The following is an 11,078-nucleotide window of genomic DNA, read 5'->3' as shown; positions in this document are numbered from 1 at the left end:
CCACAAGTACCCTGAAATATTTGGTGAACTTGACGTGAAGGTGGCTACAAGGACAAATGGAGGAGCAAATGAGTCTTTTGTGTACGATGATGGAACGAGTGATGCGAGAGCAAGGGATGATGGCAAGCATCCACAAAGCTATCAACAATATTCTTGCACAAGTAGGAATCTTTGAAGGTATGAATTTAACAAGGTTTTTGAAGATTTACAATAAAGATATGCTTGAACGTGGTGTCGACGAAGCTGCAAAAATTAATAGCTTTACTCGAGTTGTTGCGATTGAGTTACAAGAAAGGATCCAGGAGCTACAAAGGGAGCATCTAACATGGACAACTTTCGAAAGAGCATGACTGAATGAATACAAACTCAACGATATGTTAAGGATGACAAGGCGAGCTTTCATGGATTGGGTAGAGTCTAATAAACATTTAAGTGTTTTGGAAGTCTTAAAAGAATTTTCAGAAAGATTTGAGCAATTAAATGTTATGTATAGAAATGCAATAATGCCAGATAAAATAATATTATTTTGACAAACCACTAATATTAAAGACAAGAAGGACTTGGGAATGCTTCTGGAATATCATAATAGTCCAAGTGGAATTACCGAAGATTGGGAGGAGGTGAAAAGGGCGTGTGTCCATTTCTGTAAAAGAAAGTTATGGTTTATGGAGTTGCCTGAGAGGAAGGGAAACGAGACGGGGAATGACTCAGGGGAAAAAAAAGTAGAAGAGTCCCTCTTGCATGAATTGATGAAAGGCATGAAAGACTTGTTGATCAAAGTGACAAAGCTGGAATCGGGACAAAGCTCAACTTCGTCAAGGCAAGGAGGTGGAATGGTCTGAAGGTGTATAAGGTATGATAATATCGACCACCACAAGAAAGACTGCGAGGAACATAGGGATGCTCTTGAACATGATAAAATATACTACCAAGATGGCAAGATTCACTTGATGGAGACACGACAACCACTTCAACTCAACTTCGGGCAAGGTGGAATGAAAAAGCTAATGAAAGATTGTTACGGGCATGAGGTCATATAATATCTCGTGGTGAGAATGTACTATATTGTTCTATACATGTGCATAAAGTGTGAGGATTAAACGAGATTGTAAAGAAGGGAAGGATTCCTTTTAATCCTCGGGATTAAGACAACCCATTAGGCCAAGTGTGAACTTGCCTGGGGTCCTTGGGTTTAGCTATAAATATGAGGCCTAGTTACCCTCATTTCATCATTTATCAACTACGTTGAGACTCTGCTCTTGTGGTGGGTCAACTCTTGTAGCATGTGCGCCAGCACCAGGTATGACTCGACACCACAACGGTGGTATGGGACGCTGATCGAGGCTCGAATCCATCTCAATCCCTTCACTCGGGGGTGGTCAGGTGGACCCACCACAAGAACGGAATCTCGACGTAGTCGATAGATGACAACATGAGGGTAGCTAGGCCTCATATTTATAGCCAGACCCAAGGCCCCCAAGCAAGTTCACACTTGGCCTAATGGGTTGTCTCAATCCCGAGGATTAAAAGTAATCCTTCCCTTCTTTACACTCTCATTTAACCCTTACACTTTATCCTCCTGTATAGAATACTACAGTACATTCTCACCACGGGATATTATATGGTCATGCCCGTAACAATCTGTCATTAGCTTTTTCATTCCACCTTGCCCGAAGTTGAGTTGAAGTGGTTGAAATAAAAAGAGCAAAGAGAGATGGAAAACGATGCTCCTGAGTTTAAAGGAGGTAATAAAGTAAAAGGGAAGACAGACCCAGCTCTCAAGCTTACTTCGAACACAGAAGCAGTGATGCATATAAAACATTTGACGAAGGAAGCTACGGGAGGGTGTGCAACAACACCCCAAGATTTGGATCGTGGCACAATTAATGTTGCAGATGTAAAGAAGATAAATGATGTTGGGATTCATGAAGGGGATAGGAGTCACCATACAAGGAAACATTGGGCTCGAGGAACAACAGAGGCACCTACAAAGATTGGGGAACAACACATTCCATGCGTTTCTTTCATTGATCATGGATTAGATATTAACATAATGTCGGAGGATCTATTTGGGACATGTTCCAGTGTGAAGGTAAGAATTGGAGATGTGTTGGTGGATCAAAATTTCTTTGTGCAGGATCAATCAACCTACCACGTCATCCTTGGCCAGCCATACATCACAGTAATAAGGATGGAAACAATGGTGATTGATGATGGTTCGGCTTTCACGAGGATCAAGAGTCAGGATGGAAGCAAGAGGGGCCGGTTCTTAACTGTGAGGCCTAACCATGAAAGAAACAAAGAATGCTTGACGGAACATCAAGTTTGAGAGGTGAATGAAGAGTTTTTTCAAGATTTCAGATGAACTTTGCACATCCAATGTGCAAGTTCAGAGGGGGTGGGTGTCATGAAGGATTTGCTTCACGATATAAAAATAAACTTGAATATTGTATTTAGTAGCATTTATGAGACTCGAACCCATAGCCTTATACACCAAGTATGAAGCATATAATTGCTTATACTTTCATAATCATACCTATGACAAATCAATTTTCATACATGGGAGCTTAGATGAGATGGCTATCATGCATCATATGTAACGCATGTGCCCCAAATGACGATCATGCATCAAATGCATTTCATGCATGCTATGCACCCACACATTACCATTTTCATGAGAACATTTATACAAAGAGGGGGAAGGAATAGAAAGGAATCAAGCGATTAATGAGGCAAAGCGGGCAAGGAATCAAGAGAAAGCTAGAAAATTAAATAATCAATGAGACAAGTTAGCTTATTTGCAAAGAGTCTTGTGTTTTGAAGTTGGAGTCAAAGGCATAAATCTAGAGTTCAGCAAAAAAAAAGTTGCATAAATCGACATTGTAACTTTGGGTAAACCTTGTATTGAACTAATATAAAGCTTGTTCTTATAATACATTTTCACTTCTTAAATCATAGATTGTATCTATCTCTTGTGTATGCTTGTCTCCCTCTCACACATTACTTTTAACTCTTCTTCTTCCTATCCTTAAATCTTTCTAGCATCGTTGCACAAGCCTTATTAAAATTTAGCCAACTCCCTTGAACCTTAGTCCCTACGACTTCACCGCACGAACCACAACTACCTCGACAACGCTAAGGTGAACATGTCTCGGAGCCAAGAAGTGAAGAACTAGCCAGGCCGGCAAAACCCATTCGAATCAAGCTGCGAAGGCGAGACAAGGAGGAGCAACCAGCCACGACAACCCACCAGGAGACCGGGGAAGAGGAGGAATTGGAAGAAGAAGAAGAAGAACCCCCCCAAAGACATCCTAGGAGACGTGACCGTGAGCAACATGGGGAAGGATTGGGTCCAGGGAAGGACAGTACATCGACGACCCGCTTAGCGGTGGTGGAGCCAAGGCTGGAAGAGCATGCAAGGGAGAGACCGCTTCTGCCACAAGGTGATATCCGATTCGACTCTCAACCCTTTCATGAACATAGTGGTGCCTACGTCATTTTTCTTGAGGATAAACATCCTCCCTTCTCAGTGCCCTTGCGCAATTATCTTGCCTTCTTCTTTGATGAAGCACTCGAGATGAGTAAATTGAACTTGCATACGTTGATTGACAATTTTTCAAACCGACACCAAGTTCTTGGTGATTGTCGGCACATGCAAGACCTTTCTCATGATACCCTTTTGGTTGGCATGGCTCAGAGTAACATTTCCAATATGTTTAATGGGGTGAGGGGTGTCATCGTCAGTTTCGACGACCCCTAGCTACTCTGGCTTTTCTAGAGTCAAGAACCACTCCTTGTGATTCATCATGTGGTTCGATGCACCTGAATCCAAATACCACACCTCATTCGACCTTGAGGTGTTCACCGCCATCGAGTTGGCTTTGTGCATCATTACAAGGGTTGGGCCCATTTTGGCTCGCCCTGAGCCTTCGGCATAGTGCAATATCTGACGCTTATCTGCGTCTCCTCGGCTCGATCTGGATTTGTCCAAATCAACTTCTTGTAGCGCTAACTCTCTCTGTGGCCCTTCCAACCACAATACCAACAATCTATTGCAACCTTTCCTTGCCGACCTCCGTCGCTACCTTCACTTCCCTTACTCGTGAAGGGTCTAGAACTATCCGTCGTCTCCATTGCATGCCGACCCACCTCATCCACCACAACCACGGGGCTTCTCTACCTTCATGTACAAAATTTTCTTGTCCGTGTGCATACTCGTCGACGCACCCAAGTGTTTTTCTTCTACGAGCAACATCGATTGAAACTCAAAAAATAAAGGCGTATTCTCTCTCATGCAGACCGTCGTTTAGAATGCTCCGAACTTCGAGGCCAACCCTTCAAGGAAAACTTGTACCATTTCATCCTCCTCGAGATTTATGTTGACGGAGGTGATTGGGTTATAGATCTCCTAGATCTTGGAGGTGTACTCAGCCACCGAGATATCTCTTTGTCAGACATTTCTCAACTCTTGTGTGAGTTGAAGCTTGCTAGTTATGGTGTTCGCGGTAAAAATCGTATTCAGATTTCCCCAAGCATCCTTCAGCGTCATGGCATCCCAAATGTAGCTCAAAAGTGGATTGCTCACACAAGACGCAAAGCAATAGAGAACTCTAATTGTTACCATAAAACATATGCTCCATTGGTATTAATAAAAAGCCCGGAGGCAGTATACAAATAGTACATAATATTGTGTCATCTCCACCAGTATATCTGAACTCATTCTAGCATTTGTAAAAACTGTTGGAAAAAAAAACTGCCATAAAACACAGCATTGATTCCAGTGATCTGCTGCAGAAAACAAAATTTCGGGCTCTTAGAACAGAACTCCATAGAAAACTTATATTTCACATGATATTCCATGTCCTCCGTCTTTCCAATCATATGTGTCAGGTGTGGAGTTGTAAGAAGATTCACCATCCCAACAGAAACAGTTGCAAACAGATCTGAAGTGATTCCAACATTTGTAAAAACTATTGGGGAGAAAAAAACAGACCATGAAAATGAAATGTACTATACTAATCTCCACCTCTCACCCCATTTGCTTCGATCCCCACAACTTATTCACTCTCCCTTCATGATGTGCTTCGGCCCCCTCACCATCATCACTCCTAAACACAACCAAATTGCTTCATTCAATCCACCTCCACCATCTCGCCGAATGCCACCAATGTCCTGTGGAATTAACAACAAAATAAGTAAAAAATTCTTCATCCCCTCATGAGCTGCTTCAATCCCCCCCACCATCATCACTCCTAAAACAAACACATTGCTTCCTTTAGTCCACATCCACCATCTCGCCGAATAGCACCAATGTCCTGTGCAATGAATCAACAAAAATGAGAAATTGTTCCTCATTCCCTCATGATTTTCTTCGTTCCCCCACACCATCGTCACTCCTAAAAACAGAGAAATTGCTTCAATCAAACCACATCCACCATCTCGCCGAATACCACCTCTGACCTATACAAAAAACAACAAAAACAAGTGAATAATGGTTCCTCATCCCCTCATGATTTGCTTCTATCCCCCCCACCATCATCACTCCTAAAAACAAACAAATTGCTTCAATCAATCCACATCCACCATCTCGCCGAGTACCGCCAATATCCTATGTAATTAACAACAAAATAAGTGAACAATGATTCCTCTCCCCTCCTGATCTGCTTTAGCCCTCGCACCAACACCACTCATCCTCACACCATGACAAAGTTGCTTCAAATCCCACTGCCATCATCCCGCAACCTATGAGAACCATAATATCTGTCTTAAGTTAGCCCATATCTGGGGTATCTTGCTTCCCCTATTCCATCTCACCGATTAACACGGCCCTGTAATCACAACAAAAAATGAGCGAAAACCATTCCTCACCTTCTCATAATAATCTGCTTCAGCCCCCACTCCAACATCACTCATCCTAACTCTGACTGTTACCTATTCCCAGGTCGGGAAATCCCTATGTGTCGACTCAGGTGCTACTTCATTAGCTGGTTCGAAATAACTCTAGTAACCATGCCCAAGTAGGTACTAGTGCATCTTGTATGACCAAGATGCATAGTTGCTCCTATCGAGCTTTTCTATTGGAAGTGAGCTTCCCATTCCTTTGTCCATGTTCTTCTATGTTTGCCCGTTCGACATAACTCATCAAGTGCTCTGCTCATCGAGTGTTCAACTCGTGGAGTGCTTTTCTCTTTGAGTGTTCTCCTCATCGAGTGTTGAACTCATCGAGTATTGCTCGAATGGTTATATTTTATTTGAAAACATTTTGGCGTCGGCTCAAATTTTGCGCCAACGGACAGATTCATTGACAGTCGACTTGAACGCTTGTCGGCTAGAATCACACCGACTGTCTTATGGATTGTAACGATTAAATATCAAAGGTTATTAGTGATAACCTAACGATTAGCATCCTAATGTCCGGCTATGATTACAAGAAGGAGAGGAAGTTTAGAATACTAATCACTTCAGGGATTCTCAAGAATGAAGAAGAACCTAAAAAGCGACATCTTTTATAAACCCCTTATACGTATGTTTTGACTATTTTAGATACCCTTTTATAAAAAATTGGTTAATAAAAATACCCCTTAGTGTCAATATATATTTTGACAACAACTCATTTTAAATGCCCTTACATAAAAGACACATTCAAGTTTTATACATGTGTGTATATGTACATAGTGTTGTATTGCATATGTTCATATGTATATATTGTATTGCATGTATGTATTATATTGTATTCCATGTTTATTTACGTATGTATTGTATTGTATGTGTTATATATCTTATATCTATGGCAAGTGCGTATGTATCCATTTATTATGCATATGCAACCTCTAAAGTTAATGGATGTAATATGTTCAATGATCTTGACATTGCCCCATGTGCACTCAAGACAACAACTCACCACTTTAGTATTAAAATCTAGATCATGTGGGATCTTGCAAAATATGGTGTCATAACTTGAAGGACCTTTATCTATATTTGTAAGTCCAAGTCTATCTTGCTCTTCTATATTTGAAATTACTCTTTTAGAATCAAGTCTTGACATTGCCTTAACAATTTATTGTATAATACAAGTGCTTTTAAGATAATTAAATCAGGATAGATTTCCTCATACTCAATATATAATCATGGTGAGACCAATTCGCCAAGTTCCTAGTTTTGCTTTCACTATGATCCAGAATTCTACATCCATCACCAATTTCCATACATATTCTGCCAACACTTCAGCCATTGATGATATACTCCTGTACTTTGAGGATTTCAGCTATTAATCTCATAATGAAGGGTGTCCACTTCAGACACCTATTCATCTATGCTCCTAGATCTTCTAGACTAATCCATTGAGTGGTATCATAAATTTTCTTATATATACCCTTGATGGCATTTCCAAATCACATCTTCTACCTAAATTTCATGAAAAATAAGTCAATTTCTAGGTAAAACAATTTCTCAGATAATAAATTGAACAGTAAGCCAACTACACTAAAGGAAATTAGAGAAAACCTATAGCTGAAGTCCCACATGTTTGGAGCATATTGATGGAGAAGGTCAAGGACAATTGGCAATGAAGGCAACACACTACTTGATAGTCCACCAAAGAGATCATTTGCTTTCTTCAATGCCTCATGCCTAGAAAGGATGTCTTTAGGACGTAATATCTGTTGAGTTATAGCAAGATTTCCTGTTGATGTAGCAGAGGTGACACTTCTTAAACAAATGTGTTCATATACAATACATTTGCATTTCTTACTCCAAATCTACCTTCTCTTGGTGCTTGGATAAGATTTTCCCACACTTTTTTGTATTGCAAGTTGCGATGACAAGTCCTCTTTATCGTTGCTTTTGGGAGAGTTCAAGTCAACAGTCAAATTACTATACGATGACAGGCCAGGTACAAATAATGCATGATGAAATGAACACCTAATGATAAAAGATTTAGTGTCAATATTGAATAGACCAAACCAGCTATAAATTGAGATTCCATTGAAACATGGAAATTGACATACCAACATTAGTACAAAACTTACGAACATGAGAAAGCAACAACTCAGAATCTCGTTGTGGCATACAATTCATTAGGAGAACCTGAACAAAAGAAAGAGCACAATTAATTCATCTAGCTAAGAGATTTGAAACTAAAAAGTAAAATTAAAGCAACATCTAAATTTACAAGCAATCAACGCACTTGGCCAAAAGAGAAATGGACCAAGTTAAAGACAAGATTGGTATGCACTTCTCTTGAATTTGTCTTAGAATTGTGCATATTCCTAAGGAATAATTATCATTGATTTTCATCAATTTGGTTCCCTAGGAGGTTTTAACTCATGGATGAGACAAACATTTTTCAAATATGATACCTTTTAGATCTCTTACACCATTCCGTTCTTTAAAATATGTTATTTCATCTTTCTTTCTTCCTTATAATTTCACCACACGGGTGACCTATATCACACCAAGAGAGCCTCTTCCCATCAAACTAGAGTGTTCCTATTGAACAGATTACAACCTTCAGTTAGTTGTGAGGAGATCAACCAAAAGTTATACTAATTGTTGTAGAATACTTAGGATACAATATGCATAGAATACTTGTGTTAAGTATTCTAAAATATTCTACCCCTTTTTTTAAGTACTTAGAATACATATCTATAGGTAAAATGCATAAAATACGTGAAAAACAAGCTAAATCTTTTGTGAATTTTAAAGCTTTAATAATAATAATAATAATTTTTTAGCTTTTTGGAATGTTGCAAATGCATGTGTGCATGTGTTCATACATGCATACAAACACACATATACAAACACAGCCATGCATATACAAATACACATACACACATGCACACATATGAACATGGTTAAAAACTTGGCCATACCAAATCCCTCCTTCGTCCTCGGGCTCCGATTGTGCCTCTTTCTCCATAATGGGAGAGAGAACCCTGAAAGAGGCTCAACAAAAACCCTAGAAGACACTTCTCTCTCTCTCTCTCTCTCTCTCTCTCTCTCTCTCTCTCTCTCTCTAATACAAATGATGTTAAACATAACTAGAGATTAATGGGTCCACATTGATATGGTCAATAATGATCACAGCATTGTAAGGTATTGACTTACTAAGTTCTTGTCTAAAAATCTCATATAGTAACATGTCTTTCAATTTTAAGTTTACACAATGTCCATCAATCTCACAAACATATAGATCTTGGAACATACATCATGTTGAACAAATTTCTCAACCCTGAGATAAACACTTCTTTCGAAAAACAATAGTGAATATTTTGTAATTAGAGTAACATTAAGTAGCATTTGGAATTGATTGGACATCCATTAATCTTCAACATTAAGTCCAAGTTCACAATGTTACCTTTGTTGATAATCTTTGTTATGTGACATTCCAAAGAAGTTAAGTGATGGCAAGGTCGTCGAAGGAGTTGAAGAAATCGGAGTCAAGGGGTCGAGAATCAGGGATGGAGTCAGAGAAGAAGTCGGTGGCGGCGGCGTTATCGAGGTCGAGCTCCATAGCCATAGTAGATGTTAAGGCAAAAGAAGAATAAGGTGCAACACAAGGAGGGATTATGGAAACAACGTGGTGGCAGAAGAAGAAGAATCTTTCATCCCTCCCAACGATAGGGGCTTCATCTTTGTCCTGCTTCTTCCATTCTTCTTCTTTCTACTGCCTCGTCTCAATCAGTCATGTCTTCTTCTTCTTCTTCTTCTTCTTCTCTCTCTCTCTCTCTCTGCCCCCTTCCTTCCTTTTCCTCCTAACTTTTTGCCAAAACATAACACACATGTATATATGTAAATTTGTAATCTTCCCCCGTTCTTTCAAACAATTAGCGTCGATTGTATGTATTGTATGTATGTATTGTATGTACATGTATGTATGTGTTATGTGTGTGTGTGTTGTATATATGTGCATGTGTAGGTGTGTTTATGTGTATGTCTTGTGTGTGTGTGTGTATGTACATATTGTATTTGTTGAGCGGCAAGCTCAACCGGAGCCGGATCGGCTGAATAAGCCGGAGCCGGTAAGCGAGACGGATCGGGCGAAACGGATCGGTATGACGGTGAGCAACCGAACCGGCAAGCAGTGGAGGCCGGGTGCAATCCGTAACCGGCAGTCCAATCGGAAGCCTAGTATAGGATAGACTACTAGGTAGCTATAGTCTCGTAGTAAGTGTCAGATGCTCGTGTGAGCATTGAAGTACATGGTACTTCTGTCAGTCCCAAGAGGACTTGTATAAATAGTGCTACTTAGCATAGTGTGTAGTGACAGAGTCTTGATATAATTTTGGAAATTACGTTCTGCTCTGTGTGTGTGTGTGTGTGTGTGTGTGTGTGTGTGTGTGTGTGTGTGTGTGTTGTTCTCTGTTTTACGCTTCCGCAAACACTCACGTTTACATGGTATCAGATCGCGAGGGTTGAGAACCTCTGCTGTAGACATTTACTCTTGAGAAGAAAACCCTAACAGGTCGAAAACAGACACAGTAGAAGACATGGATAGAGGCATGGCTACGTCGCTCCCGGTGGAAAAGCTTGACAGGAGCAACTACGCATCCTGGTCTTACAAGATGCACCAGTACCTGCTTGGACACGGGTACTGGAGTTATGTCGAAGGAGCGAATGATGCGGCGCCAGACTCGGCACACAAGGACTTCCCGGTATGGGAACAGGCGGCAAGCAGGGTGATGTACTGCTTCGCATCCAGTGTCAGCGATCAGCTGCTCAGCCACATCCGTGACGCCAAGACACCGAAGGATGCTTGGGGGAACCTGAAAAAGGTTTTCGCCGCAAGCACCACTGCCCGGAAGCTGCAACTCAGATAGGAGTTGAGCAATGTTCGACAGAAGAACATGTCCGTGGCAGACTACACGGGCCGGATAAAGGAGATTTGCGACTCACTCGCCTCTATCAATGTTACCGTAGAGGAAGACGAGATGGTGCAAGTATGTCTCGGAGGCCTGGCGTCCAAGTTCGGAGCGTTCCGAACTGCGGTGTGTACAAGGGAGAATACCCCCTCATTCTTCGACTTACACTCGATGCTCCTTGTAGAGGAGAACCACGCCGGTGCATCTACCAGTGCATCC

The sequence above is a fragment of the Azolla caroliniana genome, unplaced genomic scaffold (assembly GCF_043228905.1).
Source record: "Azolla caroliniana isolate FFs.n. ecotype wild unplaced genomic scaffold, voAzoCaro1.0.p SCAF_16, whole genome shotgun sequence".
NCBI classification, from domain to species: domain Eukaryota; kingdom Viridiplantae; phylum Streptophyta; class Polypodiopsida; order Salviniales; family Salviniaceae; genus Azolla; species Azolla caroliniana.
This window is presented reverse-complemented; position numbering follows the sequence as displayed.